At 49.5% G+C, this 25,525-nt stretch overlaps 25 non-coding genes and 1 pseudogene across 25 annotated transcripts; all 26 read left to right on the top strand.

Moving 5' to 3' along the window:
* Positions 1 to 359: 359 nt before the first annotated feature.
* LOC140228178 (5S ribosomal RNA) lies at positions 360 to 478 on the top strand. Its single transcript, XR_011901180.1, has one exon. It is a non-coding gene; the product is annotated as a 5S ribosomal RNA (ribosomal RNA).
* An 819-nt stretch (positions 479 to 1,297) lies between these two features.
* On the top strand, positions 1,298 to 1,416 carry LOC140228148 (5S ribosomal RNA). Its single transcript, XR_011901151.1, has one exon. It is a non-coding gene; the product is annotated as a 5S ribosomal RNA (ribosomal RNA).
* An 819-nt stretch (positions 1,417 to 2,235) lies between these two features.
* LOC140228224 (5S ribosomal RNA) lies at positions 2,236 to 2,354 on the top strand. The gene has a single exon (XR_011901220.1). It is a non-coding gene; the product is annotated as a 5S ribosomal RNA (ribosomal RNA).
* Positions 2,355 to 3,351: 997 nt separating this feature from the next.
* On the top strand, positions 3,352 to 3,470 carry LOC140228173 (5S ribosomal RNA). The gene has a single exon (XR_011901175.1). It is a non-coding gene; the product is annotated as a 5S ribosomal RNA (ribosomal RNA).
* Positions 3,471 to 4,289: 819 nt separating this feature from the next.
* LOC140228223 (5S ribosomal RNA) lies at positions 4,290 to 4,408 on the top strand. The gene has a single exon (XR_011901219.1). It is a non-coding gene; the product is annotated as a 5S ribosomal RNA (ribosomal RNA).
* Positions 4,409 to 5,227: 819 nt separating this feature from the next.
* LOC140228174 (5S ribosomal RNA) lies at positions 5,228 to 5,346 on the top strand. Its single transcript, XR_011901176.1, has one exon. It is a non-coding gene; the product is annotated as a 5S ribosomal RNA (ribosomal RNA).
* Positions 5,347 to 6,165: 819 nt separating this feature from the next.
* Positions 6,166 to 6,285, top strand: LOC140228182 (5S ribosomal RNA; annotated as a pseudogene).
* A 986-nt stretch (positions 6,286 to 7,271) lies between these two features.
* LOC140228176 (5S ribosomal RNA) lies at positions 7,272 to 7,390 on the top strand. Its single transcript, XR_011901178.1, has one exon. It is a non-coding gene; the product is annotated as a 5S ribosomal RNA (ribosomal RNA).
* Positions 7,391 to 8,388: 998 nt separating this feature from the next.
* LOC140228222 (5S ribosomal RNA) lies at positions 8,389 to 8,507 on the top strand. The gene has a single exon (XR_011901218.1). It is a non-coding gene; the product is annotated as a 5S ribosomal RNA (ribosomal RNA).
* Positions 8,508 to 9,326: 819 nt separating this feature from the next.
* On the top strand, positions 9,327 to 9,445 carry LOC140228220 (5S ribosomal RNA). The gene has a single exon (XR_011901216.1). It is a non-coding gene; the product is annotated as a 5S ribosomal RNA (ribosomal RNA).
* An 819-nt stretch (positions 9,446 to 10,264) lies between these two features.
* On the top strand, positions 10,265 to 10,383 carry LOC140228219 (5S ribosomal RNA). The gene has a single exon (XR_011901215.1). It is a non-coding gene; the product is annotated as a 5S ribosomal RNA (ribosomal RNA).
* An 818-nt stretch (positions 10,384 to 11,201) lies between these two features.
* On the top strand, positions 11,202 to 11,320 carry LOC140228152 (5S ribosomal RNA). The gene has a single exon (XR_011901155.1). It is a non-coding gene; the product is annotated as a 5S ribosomal RNA (ribosomal RNA).
* An 819-nt stretch (positions 11,321 to 12,139) lies between these two features.
* Positions 12,140 to 12,258, top strand: LOC140228218 (5S ribosomal RNA). The gene has a single exon (XR_011901214.1). It is a non-coding gene; the product is annotated as a 5S ribosomal RNA (ribosomal RNA).
* Positions 12,259 to 13,077: 819 nt separating this feature from the next.
* Positions 13,078 to 13,196, top strand: LOC140228116 (5S ribosomal RNA). Its single transcript, XR_011901121.1, has one exon. It is a non-coding gene; the product is annotated as a 5S ribosomal RNA (ribosomal RNA).
* An 819-nt stretch (positions 13,197 to 14,015) lies between these two features.
* LOC140228217 (5S ribosomal RNA) lies at positions 14,016 to 14,134 on the top strand. The gene has a single exon (XR_011901213.1). It is a non-coding gene; the product is annotated as a 5S ribosomal RNA (ribosomal RNA).
* An 819-nt stretch (positions 14,135 to 14,953) lies between these two features.
* LOC140228135 (5S ribosomal RNA) lies at positions 14,954 to 15,072 on the top strand. Its single transcript, XR_011901139.1, has one exon. It is a non-coding gene; the product is annotated as a 5S ribosomal RNA (ribosomal RNA).
* Positions 15,073 to 15,891: 819 nt separating this feature from the next.
* LOC140228139 (5S ribosomal RNA) lies at positions 15,892 to 16,010 on the top strand. The gene has a single exon (XR_011901143.1). It is a non-coding gene; the product is annotated as a 5S ribosomal RNA (ribosomal RNA).
* An 819-nt stretch (positions 16,011 to 16,829) lies between these two features.
* Positions 16,830 to 16,948, top strand: LOC140228216 (5S ribosomal RNA). The gene has a single exon (XR_011901212.1). It is a non-coding gene; the product is annotated as a 5S ribosomal RNA (ribosomal RNA).
* A 990-nt stretch (positions 16,949 to 17,938) lies between these two features.
* LOC140228209 (5S ribosomal RNA) lies at positions 17,939 to 18,057 on the top strand. Its single transcript, XR_011901206.1, has one exon. It is a non-coding gene; the product is annotated as a 5S ribosomal RNA (ribosomal RNA).
* Positions 18,058 to 18,877: 820 nt separating this feature from the next.
* Positions 18,878 to 18,996, top strand: LOC140228170 (5S ribosomal RNA). The gene has a single exon (XR_011901172.1). It is a non-coding gene; the product is annotated as a 5S ribosomal RNA (ribosomal RNA).
* Positions 18,997 to 19,993: 997 nt separating this feature from the next.
* Positions 19,994 to 20,112, top strand: LOC140228123 (5S ribosomal RNA). Its single transcript, XR_011901128.1, has one exon. It is a non-coding gene; the product is annotated as a 5S ribosomal RNA (ribosomal RNA).
* An 819-nt stretch (positions 20,113 to 20,931) lies between these two features.
* LOC140228154 (5S ribosomal RNA) lies at positions 20,932 to 21,050 on the top strand. The gene has a single exon (XR_011901157.1). It is a non-coding gene; the product is annotated as a 5S ribosomal RNA (ribosomal RNA).
* An 819-nt stretch (positions 21,051 to 21,869) lies between these two features.
* LOC140228215 (5S ribosomal RNA) lies at positions 21,870 to 21,988 on the top strand. The gene has a single exon (XR_011901211.1). It is a non-coding gene; the product is annotated as a 5S ribosomal RNA (ribosomal RNA).
* An 819-nt stretch (positions 21,989 to 22,807) lies between these two features.
* On the top strand, positions 22,808 to 22,926 carry LOC140228214 (5S ribosomal RNA). Its single transcript, XR_011901210.1, has one exon. It is a non-coding gene; the product is annotated as a 5S ribosomal RNA (ribosomal RNA).
* Positions 22,927 to 23,745: 819 nt separating this feature from the next.
* Positions 23,746 to 23,864, top strand: LOC140228213 (5S ribosomal RNA). Its single transcript, XR_011901209.1, has one exon. It is a non-coding gene; the product is annotated as a 5S ribosomal RNA (ribosomal RNA).
* Positions 23,865 to 24,682: 818 nt separating this feature from the next.
* On the top strand, positions 24,683 to 24,801 carry LOC140228151 (5S ribosomal RNA). Its single transcript, XR_011901154.1, has one exon. It is a non-coding gene; the product is annotated as a 5S ribosomal RNA (ribosomal RNA).
* The last annotated feature ends 724 nt before the right edge of the window (positions 24,802 to 25,525 follow it).

Genomic DNA, 25,525 nt, shown 5'->3' with positions numbered 1-25,525 from the left:
TTCATATGCTTGGAATGCCTCCCAAACAGTCATCATCATTTTCCTTCTCTAGAAGACAAGATTGATGCCGGGCCGCATGGTTACATTCGGGCAGCATCCATGGCCCCTCGGAACGGAGAGCGCGCAGTCCTGAAAATCAGGCCCACACCTCCATCAGCAGGTGTGTCGTGTGCATCATAGGCACTGTTACACCATCAGCGTCCCATCCATGGTTACAGCCCTTGACAGTCACTACATCTTCGCTCTCATTGCTCAATGCCTTCAAGCTCCCTCTGGTGGCAGAGACGGGGCGTACTGTCAATCCATTCGTCCGTGAGGTTGAGGACAAGCATAAATGAGCTAAATTCTGTAGGTATGTTGCCTACGACCATACCACGCTGAATATACCGGTTCTCGTCCGAACACCGTAGTAAAGCAGTCTACGGCCTGGTCAGTACTTGGATGGGAGACCGCTTGGGAATACCGGGTGTTGTAGGCTTTTTGCTGTCTAAACTACCTGCTCTCCTCTTTTTATGAGACACTTCATTTTTTTTCTCGGCAATTTTTCATGGTTTTTCCTAGTCGGCAATAAAATAAAGACACTAGTCTAGTCCTGTCCTAATTATTTTGAATGAAGTCCAAAGGGGCCCAATCGCCTCCTGCGCCTCGTCCTGTAGACACATCATCGCAGACGTTTTGGCATCATGGCAGACAATTTGGTGCCTGAATCAGGATCCACCTCAAGACAGCCCACCGGAGACTGTCAGAGCACAATTATGACGTCACGCATAGCTATAACTGCTGTTACGGTAGTAACTGTCACCAGGAAAAATTGCACGGCGCTGGCCCGTGCCTGGGACAGCTATCAACATGGAATGTTCGGCAGGGGAAGCTGGTGGCACTCCTGGCCATCTCTCAGCCTTCTCTGGCAGTGAATTCATAGTAAACAAAGCAAGAATTCATATGCTTGGAATGCCTCATAAAACAGTCATCATCATTTTCCTTCTCTAGAAGGCAAGATTGATGCGGGGCCGCGTCGTGACATTCGGGCAGCATCCATGGCACCTCGGAACGCAGAACGCGCAGTCCAGAAAATCAGGCCCACACCTCCATCAGCAGGTGTGTCGTGTCCATCGTAGGCACTGTTACACCATCAGCATCCCACCCATGGTTACAGCCCTTCATAGTCACTACAGCTTCGCTTTCATTGGCCGATGCCTTCAAGCTCCCTCTGGTGGCAGAGACGGGGCGTACTGTCAATCCGTTCGTCCGTGAGGTTGAGGACAAGCATAAATGAGTTAAATTCTGTAGGTATGTTGCCTACGACCATACCACGCTCAATATACCGGTTCTCGTCCGAACACCGTAGTAAAGCAGCGTAGGGCCTGGTCAGTACTTGGATGGGAGACCGCTTGGGAATACCGGGTGTTGTAGGCTTTTTGCTGTCTGAACTACCTGTTCTCTTCTTTTTATAAGACACTTCATCTTTCTTCTCGGCAATTTTTCATGGTTTTTCCTAGTCGGCAATAAAATAAAGACACCAGTCTAGTCCTGTAATAATTATTTTGAATGAAGTCCAAAGGGACAACATCGCCTCCTCCGCCTCGTCCTGTAGATACAGCATCGCAGACGTTTTGGCATCATGGCAGACAATTTGGTGCCTGAATCAGGATCCACTTCAAGACAGCCCACCGGAGACTGTCAGAGCACGATTATAGCGTCACGCATAGTTATAACTGCTGTTACGGTAGTAACTGTCACCAGGAAAAATTGCAAGGCGCTGGCCCGTGCCTGGGACAGCTATCAACATGGAATGTGCGGCAGAGGAAGCTGGTGGCACTCCTGGCCATCTCTCAGCCTTATCTGGCAGTGAATTCATAGTAAACAAAGCAAGAATTCATATGCTTGGAATGCCTCATAAAACAGTCATCATCATTTTCCTTCTCTAGAAGACAAGATTGATGCCGGGCCGCATCGTGACATTCGGGCAGCATCCATGGCCCCTCGGAACGGAGAGCGCGCAGTCCAGAAAATCAGGCCCACACCTCCATCAGCAGGTGTGTCGTGTGCATCATAGGCACTGTTACACCATCAGCATCCCATCCATGGTTACAGCCCTTGACAGTCACTACATCTTCGCTCTCATTGGTCAATGCCTTCAAGCTCCCTCTGGTGGCAGAGACGGGGCGTACTGTCAATCCGTTCGTCCGTGAGGTTGAGGACAAGCATAAATGAGCTAAATTCTGTGGGTATGTTGCCTACGACCATACCACGCTGAATATACCGGTTCTCGTCCGAACACCGTAGTAAAGCAGCGTAGGGCCTGGTCAGTACTTGGATGGGAGACCGCTTGGGAATACCGGGTGTTGTAGGCTTTTTGCTGTCTAAACTACCTGCTCTCCTCTTTTTATGAGACACTTTTGGCATCATGGCAGACAATTTGGTGCCTCAATCAGGATCCACTTCAATACAGCCCACCGGAGACTGTCAGAGCACGATTATGACGTCACGCATAGTTATAACTGCTGTTACGGTAGTAACTGTCACCAGGAAAAATTGCACGGCGCTGGCCCGTGCCTGGGAGAGATATCAACATGGAATGTGCGGCAGAGGAAGCTGGTGGCACTCCTGGCCATATCTCGGCCTTCTCTGGCAGTGAATTCATAGTAAACAAAGCAAGAATTCATATGCTTGGAATGCCTCCCAAACAGTCATCATCATTTTCCTTCTCTAAAAGACAAGACTGATGAGGGACCGCGTCGTGCCATTCGTTCAATATCCATGGCCCCTCGGAACGTACAGCGCGCAGTCAAGAAAGTCAGAGCACGATTATCACGTCACGCATAGTTATAACTGCTGTCACGGTAGTAACTGTCACCAGGAAAAATTGCAAGGCGCTGGCCCGTGCCTGGGACAGCTATCAACCTGGAATGTTCGGCAGGGGAAGCTGGTGGGACTCCTGGCCATATCTCGGCCTTCTCTGGCAGTGAATTCATAGTAAACAAAGCAAGAATTCATATGCCTGGAATGCCTCCCAAACAGTCATCATCATTTTCCTTCTCTAAAAGACAAGACTGATGAGGGACCGCGTCGTGCCATTCTTTCAATATCTATGGCCCCTCGGAACGTACAGCGCGCAGTCCAGAAAATCAGGCCCACACCTCCATCAGCAGGTGTGTCGTGTGCATCACAGGCACTGTTACACCCTCAGCATCCCATCCATGGTTACAGCCCTTCACAGTCACTACATCTTCGCTCTCATTGGTCAATGCCTTCAAGCTCCCTCTGGTGGCAGAGACGGGGCGTACTGTCAATCCGTTCGTCCGTGAGGTTGAGGACAAGCATAAATGAGCTAAATTCTGTAGGTATGTTGCCTACGACCATACCACGCTGAATATACCGGTTCTCGTCCGAACACCGTAGTAAAGCAGTGTAGGGCCTGGTCAGTACTTGGATGGGAGACCGCTTGGGAATACCGGGTGTTTTAGGCTTTTTGCTGTCTAAACTACCTGCTCTCCTCTTTTTATAAGACACTTCATTTTTCTTCTCTTCAATTTTTCATGGTTTTTCGTAGTCGGCAATAAAATAAAGACACCAGTCTAGTCATGTCCTAATTATTTTGAATGAAGTCCAAAGGGACAACATCGCCTCCTCCGCGTCGTCCTGTAGATACAGCACCGCAGACGTTTTGGCATCATGGCAGACAATTTGGCGCCTCAATCAGGATCCACTTAAAGACAGCCCACCGGAGACTGTCAGAGCACGATTATGACGTCACGCATAGTTATAACTGCTGTTACAGTAGTAACTGTCACCAGGAAAAATTGCACGGCGCTGGCCCGTGCCTGGGAGAGATATCAACATGGAATGTGCGGCAGAGGAAGCTGGTGGCACTCCTGGCCATCTCTCAGCCTTCTCTGGCAGTGAATTCATAGCAAACAAAGCAAGAATTCATATGCTTGGAATGCCTCATAAAACAGTCATCATCATTTTCCTTCTCTAGAAGACAAGATTGATGCCGGGCCGCATCGTGACATTCGGGCAGCATCCATGGCCCCTCGGAACGGAGAGCGCGCAGTCCTGAAAATCAGGCCCACACCTCCATCAGCAGGTGTGTCGTGTGCATCATAGGCACTGTTACACCATCAGCATCCCATCCATGGTTACAGCCCTTCACAGTCACTACATCTTCGCTCTCATTGGTCAATGCCTTCAAGCTCCCTCTGGTGGCAGAGACGGGGCGTACTGTCAATCCGTTCGTCCGTGAGGTTGAGGACAAGTATAAATGAGCTAAATTCTGTACGTATGTTGCCTACGACCATACCACGCTGAATATACCGGTTCTCGTCCGAACACCGTAGTAAAGCAGCGTAGGGCCTGGTCAGTACTTGGATGGGAGACCGCTTGGGAATACCGGGTGTTGTAGGCTTTTTGCTGTCTAAACTACCTGCTCTCCTCTTTTTATGAGACACTTCATTTTTCTTCTCGGCAGTTTTTCATGGTTTTTCCTAGTCGGCAATAAAATAAAGACACCAGTCTAGTCCTGTCCTAATTATTTTGAATGAAGTCCAAAGGGACAACATCGCCTCCTCCGCCTCGTCCTGTAGATACAGCATCGCAGACGTTTTGGCATCATGGCAGACAATTTGGTGCCTGAATCAGGATCCACTTCAAGACAGCCCACCGGAGACTGTCAGAGCACGATTATAGCGTCACGCATAGTTATAACTGCTGTTACGGTAGTAACTGTCACCAGGAAAAATTGCACGGCGCTGGCCCGTGCCTGGGAGAGATATCAACATGGAATGTGCGGCAGAGAAAGCTGGTGGCACTCCTGGCCAACTCTCAGCCTTCTCTGGCAGTGAATTCATAGCAAACAAAGCAAGAATTCATATGCTTGGAATGCCTCATAAAACAGTCATCATCATTTTCCTTCTCTAGAAGACAAGATTGATGCCGGGCCGCATCGTGACATTCGGGCAGCATCCATGGCCCCTCGGAACGGAGAGCGCTCAGTCCAGAAAATCAGGCCCACACCTCCATCAGCAGGTGTGTCGTGTGCATCATAGGCACTGTTACACCATCAGCATCCCATCCATGGTTACAGCCCTTGACAGTCACTACATCTTCGCTCTCATTGGTCAATGCCTTCAAGCTCCCTCTGGTGGCAGAGACGGGGCGTACTGTCAATCCGTTCGTCCGTGAGGTTGAGGACAAGCATAAATGAGCTAAATTCTGTGGGTATGTTGCCTAGGACCATACCACGCTGAATATACCGGTTCTCGTCGGAGCACCGTAGTAAAGCAGCGTAGGGCCTGGTCAGTACTTGGATGGGAGACCGCTTGGGAATACCGGGTGTTGTAGGCTTTTTGCTGTCTAAACTACCTGCTCTCCTCTTTTTATGAGACACTTCATTTTTCTTCTCGGCAGTTTTTCATGGTTTTTCCTAGTCGGCAATAAGATAAAGACACCAGTCTAGTCCTGTCCTAATTATTTTGAATGAAGTCCAAAGGGACAACATCGCCTCCTCCGCCTCGTCCTGTAGATACAGCGTCGCAGACGTTTTGGCATCATGGCAGACAATTTGGTGCCTGAATCAGGATCCACCTCAAGACAGCCCACCGGAGACTGTCAGAGCACGACTATGACGTCACGCATAGTTATAACTGCTGTTACGGTAGTAACTGTCACCAGGAAAAATTGCACGGCGCTGGCCCGTGCCTGGGACAGCTATCAACATGGAATGTGCGGCAGGGGAAGCTGGTGGCACTCCTGGCCATCTCTCAGCCTTCTCTGGCAGTGAATTCATAGCAAACAAAGCAAGAATTCATATGCTTGGAATGCCTCCCAAAACAGTCATCATCATTTTCCTTCTCTAGAAGACAAGATTGATGCCGGGCCGCATCGTGACATTCGGGCAGCATCCATGGCCCCTCGGAACGGAGAGCGCGCAGTCCAGAAAATCAGGCCCACACCTCCATCAGCAGGTGTGTCGTGTGCATCATAGGCACTGTTACACCATCAGCATCCCATCCATGGTTACAGCCCTTGACAGTCACTACATCTTCGCTCTCATTGGTCAATGCCTTCAAGCTCCCTCTGGTGGCAGAGACGGGGCGTACTGTCAATCCGTTCGTCCGTGAGGTTGAGGACAAGCATAAATGAGCTAAATTCTGTAGATATGTTCCCTACGACCATACCACGCTGAATATACCGGTTCTCGTCCGAACACCCGTAGTAAAGCAGCGTAGGGCCTGGTCAGTACTTGGATGGGAGACCGCTTGGGAATAGCGGGTGTTGTAGGCTTTTTGCTGTCTAAACTACCTGCTCTCCTCTTTTTATGAGACACTTCATTTTTCTTCTCGGTAATTTTTCATGGTTTTTCCTAGTCGGCAATAAAATAAAGACACCAGTCTAGTCCTGTCCTAATTATTTTGAATGAAGTCCAAAGGGACAACATCGCCTCCTCCGCCTCGTCCTGTAGATACAGCATCGCAGACGTTTTGGCATCATGGCAGACAATTTGGTGCCTGAATCAGGATCCACTTCAAGACAGCCCACCGGAGAATGTCAGAGCACGATTATGACGTCACGCATAGTTATAACTGCTGTTACGGTAGTAACTGTGACCAGGAAAAATTGCACGGCGCTGGCCCGTGCCTGGGAGATATATCAACATGGAATGTGCGGCAGAGGAAGCTGGTGGCACTCCTGGCCATATCTCGACCTTCTCTGGTAGTGAATTCATAGTAAACAAAGCAAGAATTCATATGCTTGGAATGCCTCCCAAACAGTCATCATCATTTTCCTTCTCTAAAAGACAAGACTGATGAGGGACTGCGTCGTGCCATTCGTTCAGTATCCATGGCCCCTCGAAACGTACAGCGCGCAGTCAAGAAAGGCAAACACCTTCATAGCAAACAAAGCAAGAATTCATATGCTTGGAATGCCTCATAAAACAGTCATCATCATTTTCCTTCTCTAGAAGACAAGATTGATGCCGGGCCGCATCGTGACATTCGGGCAGCATCCATGGCCCCTCGGAGCGGAGAGCGCGCAGTCCTGAAAATCAGGCCCACACCTCCATCAGCAGGTGTGTCGTGTGCATCATAGGCACTGTTACACCATCAGCATCCCATCCATGGTTACAGCCCTTCACAGTCACTACATCTTCGCTCTCATTGGTCAATGCCTTCAAGCTCCCTCTGGTGGCAGAGACGGGGCGTACTGTCAATCCGTTCGTCCGTGAGGTTGAGGACAAGCATAAATGAGCTAAATTCTGTAGGTATGTTGCCTACGACCATACCATGCTGAATATACTGGTTTTCATCCGAACACCGTAGTAAAGCAGTGTAGGGCCTGGTCAGTACTTGGATGGGAGACCGTTTGGGAATACCGGGTGTTGTAGGCTTTTTGCAGTCTAAACTACCTGCTCTCCTCTTTTTAAGAGACACTTTTGGCATCATGGCAGACAATTTGGTGCCTCAATCAGGATCCACTTCAAGACAGCCCACCGGAGACTGTCAGAGCACGATTATGACGTCACGCATAGTTATAACTGCTGTTACGGTAGTAACTGTCACCACGAAAAATTGCACGGCGCTGGCCCGTGCCTGGGAGAGATATCAACATGGAATGTGCGGCAGAGGAAGCTGGTGGCACTCCTGGCCATATCTCGGCCTTCTCTGGCAGTGAATTCATAGTAAACAAAGCAAGAATTCATATGCTTGGAATGCCTCCCAAACAGTCATCATCATTTTCCTTCTCTAAAAGACAAGACTGATGAGGGACCGCGTCGTGCCATTCGTTCAATATCCATGGCCCCACGGAACGTACAGCGCGCAGTCAAGAAAGTCAGAGCACGATTATCACGTCACGCATAGTTATAACTGCTGTCACGGTAGTAACTGTCACCAGGAAAAATTGCACAGCACTGGCCCGTGCCTGGGACAGATATCAACATGGAATGTGCGGCAGGGGAAGCTGGTAGCACTCCTGGCCATCTCTCAGCCTTCTCTGGCAGTGAATTCATAGCAAACAAAGCAAGAATTCATATGCTTGGAATGCCTCCCAAAACAGTCATCATCATTTTCCCTCTCTAGAAGACAAGATTGATGCCGGGCCGCATGGTTACATTCGGGCAGCATCCATGGCCCCTCGGAACGCAGAGCGCGCAGTCCAGAAAATCAGGCCCACACCTCCCTCAGCAGGTGTGTCGTGTGCATCATAGGCACTGTTACACCCTCAGCATCCCATCCATGGTTACAGCCCTTCACAGTCACTACATCTTCGCTCTCATTGGTCAATGCCTTCAAGCTCCCTCTGGTGGCAGAGACGGGGCGTACTGTCAATCCGTTCGTCCGTGAGGTTGAGGACAAGCATAAATGAGCTAAATTCTGTAGGTATGTTGCCTACGACCATACCACGCTGAATATACCGGTTCTCGTCCGAACACCGTAGTAAAGCAGCGTAGGGCCTGGTCAGTACTTGGATGGGAGACCGCTTGGGAATACCGGGTGTTGTAGGCTTTTTGCTGTCTAAACTACCTGCCCTCCTCTTTTTATAAGACACTTCATTTTTCTTCTCTTCAATTTTTCATGGCTTTTCCTAGTCGGCAATAAAATAAAGACACCAGTCTAGTCATGTCCTAATTATTTTGAATGAAGTCCAAAGGGACAACATCGCCTCCTCCGCCTCGTCCTGTAGATACAGCGTCGCAGACGTTTTGGCATCATGGTAGACAATTTGGCGCCTCAATCAGGATCCACTTAAAGACAGCCCACCGGAGACTGTCAGAGCACGATTATGACGTCACGCATAGTTATAACTGCTGTTACGGTAGTAACTGTGACCAGGAAAAAATGCAAGGCGCTGGCCCGTGCCTGGGACAGCTATCAACCTGGAATGTTCTTCAGGGGAAGCTGGTGCCACTCCTGGCCATATCTCGGCCTTCTCTGGCAGTGAATTCATAGCAAACAAAGCAAGAATTCATATGCTTGGAATGCCTCCCAAAACAGTCATCATCATTTTCCTTCTCTAGAAGACAAGATTGATGCCGGGCCGCATCGTGACATTCGGGCAGCATCCATGGCCCCTCGGAACGCAGAGCGCGCAGTCCAGAAAATCAGGCCCACACCTCCATCAGCACGTGTGTCGTGTGCATCATAGGCACTGTTACACCATCAGCATCCCATCCATGGTTACAGCCCTTCACAGTCACTACATCTTCGCTCTCATTGGTCAATGCCTTCAAGCTCCCTCTGGTGGCAGAGACGGGGCGTACTGTCACTCCGTTCGTCCGTGAGGTTGAGGACAAGCATAAATGAGCTAAATTCTGTAGGTATGTTGCCTACGACCATACCACGCTGAATATACCGGTTCTCGTCCGAACACCGTAGTAAAGCAGCGTAGGGCCTGGTCAGTACTTGGATGGGAGACCGCTTGGGAATACCGGGTGTTGTAGGCTTTTTGCTGTCTAAACTACCTGCTCTCCTCTTTTTATAGGACACTTCATTTTTCTTCTCTTCAATTTTTCATGGTTTTTCCTAGTCGGCAATAAAATAAAGACACCAGTCTAGTCATGTCCTAATTACTTTGAATGAAGTCCAAAGGGACAACATCGCCTCCTCCGCCTCGTCCTGTAGATACAGCGTCGCAGACGTTTTGGCATCATGGCAGACAATTTGGCGCCTCAATCAGGATCCACTTAAAGACAGCCCACCGGAGACTGTCAGAGCACGATTATGACGTCACGCATAGTTATAACTGCTGTTACGGTAGTAACTGTGACCAGGAAAAAATGCAAGGCGCTGGCCCGTGCCTGGGACAGCTATCAACCTGGAATGTTCTTCAGGGGAAGCTGGTGGCACTCCTGGCCATATCTCGGCCTTCTCTGGCAGTGAATTCATAGCAAACAAAGCAAGAATTCATATGCTTGGAATGCCTCCCAAAACAGTCATCATCATTTTCCTTCTGTAGAAGACAAGATTGATGCCGGGCCGCATCGTGACATTCGGGCAGCATCCATGGCCCCTCGGAACGCAGAGCGCGCAGTCCAGAAAATCAGGCCCACACCTCCATCAGCAGGTGTGTCGTGTGCATCATAGGCACTGTTACACCATCAGCATCCCATCCATGGTTACAGCCCTTCACAGTCACTACATCTTCGCTCTCATTGGTCAATGCCTTCAAGCTCCCTCTGGTGGCAGAGACGGGGCGTACTGTCAATCCGTTCGTCCGTGAGGTTGAGGGCAAGCATAAATGAGCTAAATTCTGTAGGTATGTTGCCTACGACCATACCACGCTGAATATACCGGTTCTCGTCCGAACACCGTAGTAAAGCAGCGTAGGGCCTGGTCAGTACTTGGATGGGAGACCGCTTGGGAATACCGGGTGTTGTAGGCTTTTTGCTGTCTAAACTACCTGCTCTCCTCTTTTTATGAGACACTTCATTTTTCTTCTCGGCAGTTTTTCATGGTTTTTCCTAGTCGGCAATAAAATAAAGACACCAGTCTAGTCCTGTCCTAATTATTTTCAATGAAGTCCAAAGGGGCCCAATCGCCTCCTCCGCCTCGTCCTGTAGATACAGCGTCGCAGACGTTTTGGCATCATGGCAGACAATTTGGTGCCTGAATCAGGATCCACCTCAAGACAGCCCACCGGAGACTGTCAGAGCACGATTATGACGTCACGCATAGTTATAACTGCTGTTACGGTAGTAACTGTCACCAGGAAAAATTGCACGGCGCTGGCCCGTGCCTGGGACAGCTATCAACATGGAATGTGCGGCAGGGGAAGCTGGTGGCACTCCTGGCCATCTCTCAGCCTTCTCTGGCAGTGAATTCATAGCAAACAAAGCAAGAATTCATATGCTTGGAATGCCTCCCAAACAGTCATCATCATTTTCCTTCTCTAGAAGACAAGATTGATGCCGGGCCGCATGGTTACATTCGGGCAGCATCCATGGCCCCTCGGAACGGAGAGCGCGCAGTCCTGAAAATCAGGCCCACACCTCCATCAGCAGGTGTGTCGTGTGCATCATAGGCACTGTTACACCATCAGCATCCCATCCATCGTTACAGCCCTTGACAGTCACTACATCTTCGCTCTCATTGCTCAATGCCTTCAAGCTCCCTCTGGTGGCAGAGACGGGGCGTACTGTCAATCCATTCGTCCGTGAGGTTGAGGACAAGCATAAATGAGCTAAATTCTGTAGGTATGTTGCCTACGACCATACCACGCTGAATATACCGGTTCTCGTCCGAACACCGTAGTAAAGCGGTGTAGGGCCTGGTCAGTACTTGGATGGGAGACCGTTTGGGAATACCGGGTGTTGTAGGCTTTTTGCTGTCTAAACTACCTGCTCTCCTCTTTTTATGAGAAACTTCATTTTTTTTCTCGACAATTTTTCATGGTTTTTCCTAGTCGGCAATAAAATAAAGACACTAGTCTAGTCCTGTCCTAATTATTTTGAATGAAGTCCAAAGGGGCCCAATCGCCTCCTGCGCCTCGTCCTGTAGACACATCATCGCAGACGTTTTGGCATCATGGCAGACAATTTGGTGCCTGAATCAGGATCCACCTCAAGACAGCCCACCGGAGACTGTCAGAGCACAATTATGACGTCACGCATAGTTATAACTGCTGTCACGGTAGTAACTGTCACCAGGAAAAATTGCACGGCGCTGGCCCGTGCCTGGGACAGATATCAACATGGAATGTGCGGCAGGGGAAGCTGCTAGCACTCCTGGCCATCTCTCAGCTTTCTCTGGCAGTGAATTCATAGCAAACAAAGCAAGAATTCATATGCTTGGAATGCCTCCCAAAACAGTCATCATCATTTTCCTTCTCTAGAAGACAAGATTGATGCCGGGCCGCATGGTTACATTCGGGCAGCATCCATGGCCCCTCGGAACGCAGAGCGCGCAGTCCAGAAAATCAGGCCCACACCTCCATCAGCAGGTGTGTCGTGTGCATCATAGGCACTGTTACACCCTCAGCATCCCATCCATGGTTACAGCCCTTCACAGTCACTACATCTTCGCTCTCATTGGTCAATGCCTTCAAGCTCCCTCTGGTGGCAGAGACGGGGCGTACTGTCAATCCGTTCGTCCGTGAGGTTGAGGACAAGCATAAATGAGCTAAATTCTGTAGGTATGTTGCCTACGACCATACCACGCTGAATATACCGGTTCTCGTCCGAACACCGTAGTAAAGCAGCGTAGGGCCTGGTCAGTACTTGGATGGGAGACCGCTTGGGAATACCGGGTGTTGTAGGCTTTTTGCTGTCTAAACTACCTGCTCTCCTCTTTTTATAAGACACTTCATTTTTCTTCTCTTCAATTTTTCATGGTTTTTCCTAGTCGGCAATAAAATAAAGACACCAGTCTAGTCATGTCCTAATTATTTTGAATGAAGTCCAAAGGGACAACATCGCCTCCTCCGCCTCGTCCTGTAGATACAGCGTCGCAGACGTTTTGGCATCATGGCAGACAATTTGGCGCCTCAATCAGGATCCACTTAAAGACAGCCCACCGGAGACTGTCAGAGCACGATTATGACGTCACGCATAGTTATAACTGCTGTTACGGTAGTAACTGTGACCAGGAAAAAATGCAAGGCGCTGGCCCGTGCCTGGGACAGCTATCAACCTGGAATGTTCTTCAGGGGAAGCTGGTGGCACTCCTGGCCATATCTCGGCCTTCTCTGGCAGTGAATTCATAGCAAACAAAGCAAGAATTCATATGCTTGGAATGCCTCCCAAAACAGTCATCATCATTTTCCTTCTGTAGAAGACAAGATTGATGCCGGGCCGCATCGTGACATTCGGGCAGCATCCATGGCCCCTCGGAACGAAGAGCGCGCAGTCCAGAAAATCAGGCCCACACCTCCATCAGCAGGTGTGTCGTGTGCATCATAGGCACTGTTACACCATCAGCATCCCATCCATGGTTACAGCCCTTGACAGTCACTACATCTTCGCTCTCATTGGTCAATGCCTTCAAGCTCCCTCTGGTGGCAGAGACGGGGCGTACTGTCAATCCGTTCGTCCGTGAGGTTGAGGACAAGCATAAATGAGCTAAATTCTGTAGGTATGTTGCCTACGACCATACCACGCTGAATATACCGGTTCTCGTCCGAACACCGTAGTAAAGCAGCGTAGGGCCTGGTCAGTACTTGGATGGGATACCGCTTGGGAATACCGGGTGTTGTAGGCTTTTTGCTGTCTAAAGTACCTGCTCTCCTCTTTTTATGAGACACTTCATTTTTCTTCTCGGCAGTTTTTCATAGTTTTTCCTAGTCGGCAATAAAATAAAGACACCAGTATAGTCCTGTCCTAATTATTTTGAATGAAGTCCAAAGGGACAACATCGCCTCCTCCGCCTCGTCCTGTAGATACAGCATCGCAGACGTTTTGGCATCATGGCAGACAATTTGGTGCCTGAATCAGGATCCACTTCAAGACAGCCCACCGGAGACTGTCAGAGCACGATTATAGCGTCACGCATAGTTATAACTGCTGTTACGGTAGTAACTGTCACCAGGAAAAATTGCACGGCGCTGGCCCGTGCTTGGGAGAGATATCAACTTGGAATGTGCGGCAGAGGAAGCTGGTGGCACTCCTGGCCAACTCTCAGCCTTCTCTGGCAGTGAATTCATAGCAAACAAAGCAAGAATTCATATGCTTGGAATGCCTCATAAAACAGTCATCATCATTTTCCTTCTCTAGAAGACAAGATTGATGCCGGGCCGCATCGTGACATTCGGGCAGCATCCATGGCCCCTCGGAACGGAGAGCGCTCAGTCCAGAAAATCAGGCCCACACCTCCATCAGCAGGTGTGTCGTGTGCATCATAGGCACTGTTACACCCTCAGCATCCCATCCATGGTTACAGCCCTTCACAGTCACTACATCTTCGCTCTCATTGGTCAATGCCTTCAAGCTCCCTCTGGTGGCAGAGACGGGGCGTACTGTCAATCCGTTCGTCCGTGAGGTTGAGGACAAGCATAAATGAGCTAAATTCTGTAGGTATGTTGCCTACGACCATACCACGCTGAATATACCGGTTCTCGTCCGAACACCGTAGTAAAGCAGCGTAGGGCCTGGTCAGTACTTGGATGGGAGACCGCTTGGGAATACCGGGTGTTGTAGGCTTTTTGCTGTCTAAACTACCTGCTCTCCTCTTTTTATAAGACACTTCATTTTTCTTCTCTTCAATTTTTCATGGTTTTTCCTAGTCGGCAATAAAATAAAGACACCAGTCTAGTCATGTCCTAATTATTTTGAATGAAGTCCAAAGGGACAACATCGCCTCCTCCGCCTCGTCCTGTAGATACAGCGTCGCAGACGTTTTGGCATCATGGCAGACAATTTGGCGCCTCAATCAGGATCCACTTAAAGACAGCCCACCGGAGACTGTCAGAGCACGATTATGACGTCACGCATAGTTATAACTGCTGTTACGGTAGTAACTGTGACCAGGAAAAAATGCAAGGCGCTGGCCCGTGCCTGGGACAGCTATCAACCTGGAATGTTCTTCAGGGGAAGCTGGTGGCACTCCTGGCCATATCTCGGCCTTCTCTGGCAGTGAATTCATAGCAAACAAAGCAAGAATTCATATGCTTGGAATGCCTCCCAAAACAGTCATCATCATTTTCCTTCTGTAGAAGACAAGATTGATGCCGGGCCGCATCGTGACATTCGGGCAGCATCCATGGCCCCTCGGAACGCAGAGCGCGCAGTCCAGAAAATCAGGCCCACACCTCCATCAGCAGGTGTGTCGTGTGCATCATAGGCACTGTTACACCATCAGCATCCCATCCATGGTTACAGCCCTTGACAGTCACTACATCTTCGCTCTCATTGGTCAATGCCTTCAAGCTCCCTCTGGTGGCAGAGACGGGGCGTACTGTCAATCCGTTCGTCCGTGAGGTTGAGGACAAGCATAAATGAGCTAAATTCTGTAGGTATGTTGCCTACGATCATACCACGCTGAATATACCGGTTCTCGTCCGAACACCGTAGTAAAGCAGCGTAGGGCCTGGTCAGTACTTGGATGGGATACCGCTTGGGAATACCGGGTGTTGTAGGCTTTTTGCTGTCTAAAGTACCTGCTCTCCTCTTTTTATGAGACACTTCATTTTTCTTCTCGGCAGTTTTTCATAGTTTTTCCTAGTCGGCAATAAAATAAAGACACCAGTATAGTCCTGTCCTAATTATTTTGAATGAAGTCCAAAGGGACAACATCGCCTCCTCCGCCTCGTCCTGTAGATACAGCATCGCAGACGTTTTGGCATCATGGCAGACAATTTGGTGCCTGAATCAGGATCCACTTCAAGACAGCCCACCGGAGACTGTCAGAGCACGATTATAGCGTCACGCATAGTTATAACTGCTGTTACGGTAGTAACTGTCACCAGGAAAAATTGCACGGCGCTGGCCCGTGCTTGGGAGAGATATCAACTTGGAATGTGCGGCAGAGGAAGCTGGTGGCACTCCTGGCCAACTCTCAGCCTTCTCTGGCAGTGAATTCATAGCAAACAAAGCAAGAATTCATATGCTTGGAATGCCTCATAAAACAGTCATCATCATTTTCCTTCTCTAGAAGACAAGATTGATGCCGGGCCGCATCGTGACATTCGGGCAGCATCCATGGCCCCTCGGAACGGAGAGCGCTCAGTCCAGAAAATCAGGCCCACACCTCCATCAGCAGGTGTGTCGTGTGCATCATAGGCACTGTTACACCATCAGCATCCCATCCATGGTTACAGCCCTTGACAGTCACTACATCTTCGCTCTCATTGGTCAATGCCTTCAAGCTCCCTCTGGTGGCAGAGACGGGGCGTACTGTCAATCCGTTCGTCCGTGAGGTTGAGGACAAGCATAAATGAGCTAAATTCTGTGGGTATGTTGCCTAGGACCATACCACGCTGAATATACCGGTTCTCGTCCGAACACCGTAGTAAAGCAGCGTAGGGCCTGGTCAGTACTTGGATGGGAGACCGCTTGGGAATACCGGGTGTTGTAGGCTTTTTGCTGTCTAAACTACCTGCTCTCCTCTTTTTATGAGACACTTCATTTTTCTTCTCGGCAGTTTTTCATGGTTTTTCCTAGTCGGCAATAAAATAAAGACACCAGTCTAGTCCTGTCCTAATTATTTTGAATGAAGTCCAAAGGGACAACATCGCCTCCTCCGCCTCGTCCTGTAGATACAGCGTCGCAGACGTTTTGGCATCATGGCAGACAATTTGGTGCCTGAATCAGGATCCACCTCAAGACAGCCCACCGGAGACTGTCAGAGCACGATTATGACGTCACGCATAGTTATAACTGCTGTTACGGTAGTAACTGTCACAAGGAAAAATTGCACGGCGCTGGCCCGTGCCTGGGACAGCTATCAACATGGAATGTGCGGCAGGGGAAGCTGGTGGCACTCCTGGCCTTCTCTCAGCCTTCTCTGGCAGTGAATTCATAGCAAACAAAGCAAGAATTCATATGCTTGGAATGCCTCCCAAAACAGTCATCATCATTTTCCTTCTCTAGAAGACAAGATTGATGCCGGGCCGCATCGTGACATTCGGGCAGCATCCATGGCCCCTCGGAACGGAGAGCGCGCAGTCCAGAAAATCAGGCCCACACCTCCATCAGCAGGTGTGTCGTGTGCATCATAGGCACTGTTACACCATCAGCATCCCATCCATGGTTACAGCCCTTGACAGTCACTACATCTTCGCTCTCATTGGTCAATGCCTTCAAGCTCCCTCTGGTGGCAGAGACGGGGCGTACTGTCAATCCGTTCGTCCGTGAGGTTGAGGACAAGCATAAATGAGCTAAATTCTGTAGGTATGTTGCCTACGACCATACCACGCTGAATATACCGGTTCTCGTCCGAACACCGTAGTAAAGCAGCGTAGGGCCTGGTCAGTACTTGGATGGGAGACCGCTTGGGAATACCGGGTGTTGTAGGCTTTTTGCTGTCTAAACTACCTGCTCTCCTCTTTTTATGAGACACTTCATTTTTCTTCTCGGTAATTTTTCATGGTTTTTCCTAGTCGGCAATAAAATAAAGACACCAGTCTAGTCCTGTCCTAATTATTTTGAATGAAGTCCAAAGGGACAACATCGCCTCCTCCGCCTCGTCCTGTAGATACAGCATCGCAGACGTTTTGGCATCATGGCAGACAATTTGGTGCCTGAATCAGGATCCACTTCAAGACAGCCCACCGGAGAATGTCAGAGCACGATTATGACGTCACGCATAGTTATAACTGCTGTTACGGTAGTAACTGTCACCAGGAAAAATTGCACGGCGCTGGCCCGTGCCTGGGAGATATATCAACATGGAATGTGCGGCAGAGGAAGCTGGTGGCACTCCTGGCCATATCTCGACCTTCTCTGGTAGTGAATTCATAGTAAACAAAGCAAGAATTCATATGCTTGGAATGCCTCCCAAACAGTCATCATCATTTTCCTTCTCTAAAAGACAAGACTGATGAGGGACTGCGTCGTGCCATTCGTTCAGTATCCATGGCCCCTCGAAACGTACAGCGCGCAGTCAAGAAAGTCAGGCAAACACCTTCATAGCAAACAAAGCAAGAATTCATATGCTTGGAATGCCTCATAAAACAGTCATCATCATTTTCCTTCTCTAGAAGACAAGATTGATGCCGGGCCGCATCGTGACATTCGGGCAGCATCCATGGCCCCTCGGAGCGGAGAGCGCGCAGTCCTGAAAATCAGGCCCACACCTCCATCAGCAGGTGTGTCGTGTGCATCATAGGCACTGTTACACCATCAGCATCCCATCCATGGTTACAGCCCTTGACAGTCACTACATCTTCGCTCTCATTGGTCAATGCCTTCAAGCTCCCTCTGGTGGCAGAGACGGGGCGTACTGTCAATCCGTTCGTCCGTGAGGTTGAGGACAAGCATAAATGAGCTAAATTCTGTGGGTATGTTGCCTACGACCATACCACGCTGAATATACCGGTTCTCGTCCGAACACCGTAGTAAAGCAGCGTAGGGCCTGGTCAGTACTTGGATGGGAGACCACTTGGGAATACCGGGTGTTGTAGGCTTTTTGCTGTCTAAACTACCTGCTCTCCTCTTTTTATGAGACACTTCATTTTTCTTCTCGGCAATTTTTCATGGTTTTTCCTAGTCGGCAATAAAATAAAGACAAGAGTCTAGTCCTGTCCTAATTATTTTGAATGAAGTCCAAAGGGACAACATCGCCTCCTCCGCCTCGTCCTGTAGATACAGCGTCGCAGACGTTTTGGCATCATGGCAGACAATTTGGTGCCTGAATCAGGATCCACCTCAAGACAGCCCACCAGAGACTGTCAGAGCACGATTATGACGTCACGCATAGTTATAACTGCTGTTACGGTAGTAACTGTCACCAGGAAAAAATTGCACGGCGCTGGCCCGTGCCTGGGAGAGATATCAACTTGGAATGTGCGGCAGAGGAAGCTGGTGGCACTCCTGGCCATCTCTCAGCCTTCTCTGGCAGTGAATTCATAGCAAACAAAGCAAGAATTCATATGCTTGGAATGCCTCATAAAACAGTCATCATCATTTTCCTTCTCTAGAAGACAAGATTGATGCCGGGCCGCATCGTGACATTCGGGCAGCATCCATGGCCCCTCGGAACGGAGAGCGCGCAGTCCAGAAAATCAGGCCCACACCTCCATCAGCAGGTGTGTCGTGTGCATCATAGGCACTGTTACACCATCAGCATCCCATCCATGGTTACAGCCCTTCACAGTCACTACATCTTCGCTCTCATTGGTCAATGCCTTCAAGCTCCCTCTGGTGGCAGAGACGGGGCGTACTGTCAATCCGTTCGTCCGTGAGGTTGAGGACAAGCATAAATGAGCTAAATTCTGTAGGTATGTTGCCTACGACCATACCACGCTGAATATACTGGTTTTCATCCGAACACCGTAGTAAAGCAGTGTAGGGCCTGGTCAGTACTTGGATGGGAGACCGTTTGGGAATACCGGGTGTTGTAGGCTTTTTGCTGTCTAAACTACCTGCTCTCCTCTTTTTATGAGACACTTTTGGCATCATGGCAGACAATTTGGTGCCTCAATCAGGATCCACTTCAAGACAGCCCACCGGAGACTGTCAGAGCACGATTATGACGTCACGCATAGTTATAACTGCTGTTACGGTAGTAACTGTCACCACGAAAAATTGCACGGCGCTGGCCCGTGCCTGGGAGAGATATCAACATGGAATGTGCGGCAGAGGAAGCTGGTGGCACTCCTGGCCATATCTCGGCCTTCTCTGGCAGTGAATTCATAGTAAACAAAGCAAGAATTCATATGCTTGGAATGCCTCCCAAACAGTCATCATCATTTTCCTTCTCTAAAAGACAAGACTGATGAGGGACCGCGTCGTGCCATTCGTTCAATATCCATGGCCCCTCGGAACGTACAGCGCGCAGTCAAGAAAGTCAGAGCACGATTATCACGTCACGCATAGTTATAACTGCTGTCACGGTAGTAACTGTCACCAGGAAAAATTGCAAGGCGCTGGCCCGTGCCTGGGACAGCTATCAACCTGGAATGTTCGGCAGGGGAAGCTGGTGGGACTCCTGGCCATATCTCGGCCTTCTCTGGCAGTGAATTCATAGTAAACAAAGCAAGAATTCATATGCCTGGAATGCCTCCCAAACAGTCATCATCATTTTCCTTCTCTAAAAGACAAGACTGATGAGGGACCGCGTCGTGCCATTCTTTCAATATCTATGGCCCCTCGGAACGTACAGCGCGCAGTCCAGAAAATCAGGCCCACACCTCCCTCAGCAGGTGTGTCGTGTGCATCATAGGCACTGTTACACCCTCAGCATCCCATCCATGGTTACAGCCCTTCACAGTCACTACATCTTCGCTCTCATTGGTCAATGCCTTCAAGCTCCCTCTGGTGGCAGAGACGGGGCGTACTGTCAATCCGTTCGTCCGTGAGGTTGAGGACAAGCATAAATGAGCTAAATTCTGTAGGTATGTTGCCTACGACCATACCACGCTGAATATACCGGTTCTCGTCCGAACACCGTAGTAAAGCAGCGTAGGGCCTGGTCTGTACTTGGATGGGAGACCGCTTGGGAATACCGGGTGTTGTAGGCTTTTTGCTGTCTAAACTACCTGCTCTCCTCTTTTTATAAGACACTTCATTTTTCTTCTCTTCAATTTTTCATGGTTTTTCCTAGTCGGCAATAAAATAAAGACACCAGTCTAGTCATGTCCTAATTATTTTGAATGAAGTCCAAAGGGACAACATCGCCTCCTCCGCCTCGTCCTGTAGATACAGCGTCGCAGACGTTTTGGCATCATGGCAGACAATTTGGCGCCTCAATCAGGATCCACTTAAAGACAGCCCACCGGAGACTGTCAGAGCACGATTATGACGTCACGCATAGTTATAACTGCTGTTACGGTAGTAACTGTGACCAGGAAAAAATGCAAGGCGCTGGCCCGTGCCTGGGACAGCTATCAACCTGGAATGTTCTTCAGGGGAAGCTGGTGGCACTCCTGGCCATATCTCGGCCTTCTCTGGCAGTGAATTCATAGCAAACAAAGCAAGAATTCATATGCTTGGAATGCCTCCCAAAACAGTCATCATCATTTTCCTTCTGTAGAAGACAAGATTGATGCCGGGCCGCATCGTGACATTCGGGCAGCATCCATGGCCCCTCGGAACGAAGAGCGCGCAGTCCAGAAAATCAGGCCCACACCTCCATCAGCAGGTGTGTCGTGTGCATCATAGGCACTGTTACACCATCAGCATCCCATCCATGGTTACAGCCCTTCACAGTCACTACATCTTCGCTCTCATTGGTCAATGCCTTCAAGCTCCCTCTGGTGGCAGAGACGGGGCGTACTGTCACTCCGTTCGTCCGTGAGGTTGAGGACAAGCATAAATGAGCTAAATTCTGTAGGTATGTTGCCTACGACCATACCACGCTGAATATACCGGTTCTCGTCCGAACACCGTAGTAAAGCAGCGTAGGGCCTGGTCAGTACTTGGATGGGAGACCGCTTGGGAATATTGGGTGTTGTAGGCTTTTTGCTGTCTAAACTACCTGCTCTCCTCTTTTTATAAGACACTTCATTTTTCTTCTCTTCAATTTTTCATGGTTTTTCCTAGTCGGCAATAAAATAAAGACACCAGTCTAGTCATGTCCTAATTACTTTGAATGAAGTCCAAAGGGACAACATCGCCTCCTCCGCCTCGTCCTGTAGATACAGCGTCGCAGACGTTTTGGCATCATGGCAGACAATTTGGCGCCTCAATCAGGATCCACTTAAAGACAGCCCACCGGAGACTGTCAGAGCACGATTATGACGTCACGCATAGTTATAACTGCTGTTACGGTAGTAACTGTGACCAGGAAAAAATGCAAGGCGCTGGCCCTTGCCTGGGACAGCTATCAACCTGGAATGTTCTTCAGGGGAAGCTGGTGGCACTCCTGGCCATATCTCGGCCTTCTCTGGCAGTGAATTCATAGCAAACAAAGCAAGAATTCATATGCTTGGAATGCCTCCCAAAACAGTCATCATCATTTTCCTTCTGTAGAAGACAAGATTGATGCCGGGCCGCATCGTGACATTCGGGCAGCATCCATGGCCCCTCGGAACGCAGAGCGCGCAGTCCAGAAAATCAGGCCCACACCTCCATCAGCAGGTGTGTCGTGTGCATCATAGGCACTGTTACACCATCAGCATCCCATCCATGGTTACAGCCCTTCACAGTCACTACATCTTCGCTCTCATTGGTCAATGCCTTCAAGCTCCCTCTGGTGGCAGAGACGGGGCGTACTGTCAATCCGTTCGTCCGTGAGGTTGAGGACAAGGATAAATGAGCTAAATTCTGTAGGTATGTTGCCTACGACCATACCACGCTGAATATACCGGTTCTCGTCCGAACACCGTAGTAAAGCAGCGTAGGGCCTGGTCAGTACTTGGATGGGAGACCGCTTGGGAATACCGGGTGTTGTAGGCTTTTTGCTGTCTAAACTACCTGCTCTCCTCTTTTTATGAGACACTTCATTTTTCTTCTCGGCAGTTTTTCATGGTTTTTCCTAGTCGGCAATAAAATAAAGACACCAGTCTAGTCCTGTCCTAATTATTTTGAATGAAGTCCAAAGGGGCCCAATCGCCTCCTCCGCCTCGTCCTGTAGATACAGCGTCGCAGACGTTTTGGCATCATGGCAGACAATTTGGTGCCTGAATCAGGATCCACCTCAAGACAGCCCACCGGAGACTGTCAGAGCACAATTATGACGTCACGCATAGTTATAACTGCTGTTACGGTAGTAACTGTCACCAGGAAAAATTGCACGGCGCTGGCCCGTGCCTGGGACAGCTATCAACATGGAATGTGCGGCAGGGGAAGCTGGTAGCACTCCTGGCCATCTCTCAGCCTTCTCTGGCAGTGAATTCATAGCAAACAAAGCAAGAATTCATATGCTTGGAATGCCTCCCAAAACAGTCATCATCATTTTCCCTCTCTAGAAGACAAGATTGATGCCGGGCCGCATGGTTACATTCGGGCAGCATCCATGGCCCCTCGGAACGCAGAGCGCGCAGTCCAGAAAATCAGGCCCACACCTCCCTCAGCAGGTGTGTCGTGTGCATCATAGGCACTGTTACACCCTCAGCATCCCATCCATGGTTACAGCCCTTCACAGTCACTACATCTTCGCTCTCATTGGTCAATGCCTTCAAGCTCCCTCTGGTGGCAGAGACGGGGCGTACTGTCAATCCGTTCGTCCGTGAGGTTGAGGACAAGCATAAATGAGCTAAATTCTGTAGGTATGTTGCCTACGACCATACCACGCTGAATATACCGGTTCTCGTCCGAACACCGTAGTAAAGCAGCGTAGGGCCTGGTCAGTACTTGGATGGGAGACCGCTTGGGAATACCGGGTGTTGTAGGCTTTTTGCTGTCTAAACTACCTGCCCTCCTCTTTTTATAAGACACTTCATTTTTCTTCTCTTCAATTTTTCATGGCTTTTCCTAGTCGGCAATAAAATAAAGACACCAGTCTAGTCATGTCCTAATTATTTTGAATGAAGTCCAAAGGGACAACATCGCCTCCTCCGCCTCGTCCTGTAGATACAGCGTCGCAGACGTTTTGGCATCATGGTAGACAATTTGGCGCCTCAATCAGGATCCACTTAAAGACAGCCCACCGGAGACTGTCAGAGCACGATTATGACGTCACGCATAGTTATAACTGCTGTTACGGTAGTAACTGTGACCAGGAAAAAATGCAAGGCGCTGGCCCGTGCCTGGGACAGCTATCAACCGGGAATGTTCTTCAGGGGAAGCTGGTGGCACTCCTGGCCATATCTCGGCCTTCTCTGGCAGTGAATTCATAGCAAACAAAGCAAGAATTCATATGCTTGGAATGCCTCCCAAAACAGTCATCATCATTTTCCTTCTCTAGAAGACAAGATTGATGCCGGGCCGCATCGTGACATTCGGGCAGCATCCATGGCCCCTCGGAACGCAGAGCGCGCAGTCCAGAAAATCAGGCCCACACCTCCATCAGCAGGTGTGTCGTGTGCATCATACGCACTGTTACACCATCAGCATCCCATCCATGGTTACAGCCCTTCACAGTCACTACATCTTCGCTCTCATTGGTCAATGCCTTCAAGCTCCCTCTGGTGGCAGAGACGGGGCGTACTGTCAATCCGTTCGTCCGTGAGGTTGAGGGCAAGCATAAATGAGCTAAATTCTGTAGGTATGTTGCCTACGACCATACCACGCTGAATATACCGGTTCTCGTCCGAACACCGTAGTAAAGCAGCGTAGGGCCTGGTCAGTACTTGGATGGGAGACCGCTTGGGAATACCGGGTGTTGTAGGCTTTTTGCTGTCTAAACTACCTGCTCTCCTCTTTTTATGAGACACTTCATTTTTCTTCTCGGCAGTTTTTCATGGTTTTTCCTAGTCGGCAATAAAATAAAGACACCAGTCTAGTCCTGTCCTAATTATTTTCAATGAAGTCCAAAGGGGCCCAATCGCCTCCTCCGCCTCGTCCTGTAGATACAGCGTCGCAGACGTTTTGGCATCATGGCAGACAATTTGGTGCCTGAATCAGGATCCACCTCAAGACAGCCCACCGGAGACTGTCAGAGCACGATTATGACGTCACGCATAGTTATAACTGCTGTTACGGTAGTAACTGTCACCAGGAAAAATTGCACGGCGCTGGCCCGTGCCTGGGACAGCTATCAACATGGAATGTGCGGCAGGGGAAGCTGGTGGCACTCCTGGCCATCTCTCAGCCTTCTCTGGCAGTGAATTCATAGCAAACAAAGCAAGAACTCATATGCTTGGAATGCCTCCCAAACAGTCATCATCATTTTCCTTCTCTAGAAGACAAGATTGATGCCGGGCCGCATGGTTACATTCGGGCAGCATCCATGGCCCCTCGGAACGGAGAGCGCGCAGTCCTGAAAATCAGGCCCACACCTCCATCAGCAGGTGTGTCGTGTGCATCATAGGCACTGTTACACCATCAGCATCCCATCCATCGTTACAGCCCTTGACAGTCACTACATCTTCGCTCTCATTGCTCAATGCCTTCAAGCTCCCTCTGGTGGCAGAGACGGGGCGTACTGTCAATCCATTCGTCCGTGAGGTTGAGGACAAGCATAAATGAGCTAAATTCTGTAGGTATGTTGCCTACGACCATACCACGCTGAATATACCGGTTCTCGTCCGAACACCGTAGTAAAGCGGTGTAGGGCCTGGTCAGTACTTGGATGGGAGACCGTTTGGGAATACCGGGTGTTGTAGGCTTTTTGCTGTCTAAACTACCTGCTCTCCTCTTTTTATGAGAAACTTCATTTTTTTTCTCGACAATTTTTCATGGTTTTTCCTAGTCGGCAATAAAATAAAGACACTAGTCTAGTCCTGTCCTAATTATTTTGAATGAAGTCCAAAGGGGCCCAATCGCCTCCTGCGCCTCGTCCTGTAGACACATCATCGCAGACGTTTTGGCATCATGGCAGACAATTTGGTGCCTGAATCAGGATCCACCTCAAGACAGCCCACCGGAGACTGTCAGAGCACAATTATGACGTCACGCATAGTTATAACTGCTGTCACGGTAGTAACTGTCACCAGGAAAAATTGCACGGCGCTGGCCCGTGCCTGGGACAGATATCAACATGGAATGTGCGGCAGGGGAAGCTGCTAGCACTCCTGGCCATCTCTCAGCTTTCTCTGGCAGTGAATTCATAGCAAACAAAGCAAGAATTCATATGCTTGGAATGCCTCCCAAAACAGTCATCATCATTTTCCTTCTCTAGAAGACAAGATTGATGCCGGGCCGCATGGTTACATTCGGGCAGCATCCATGGCCCCTCGGAACGCAGAGCGCGCAGTCCAGAAAATCAGGCCCACACCTCCATCAGCAGGTGTGTCGTGTGCATCATAGGCACTGTTACACCCTCAGCATCCCATCCATGGTTACAGCCCTTCACAGTCACTACATCTTCGCTCTCATTGGTCAATGCCTTCA

The sequence above is a fragment of the Diadema setosum genome, chromosome 4, assembly GCF_964275005.1.
Source record: "Diadema setosum chromosome 4, eeDiaSeto1, whole genome shotgun sequence".
Lineage (NCBI taxonomy): Eukaryota > Metazoa > Echinodermata > Echinoidea > Diadematoida > Diadematidae > Diadema > Diadema setosum.
This window is presented reverse-complemented; position numbering and strand designations above follow the sequence as displayed.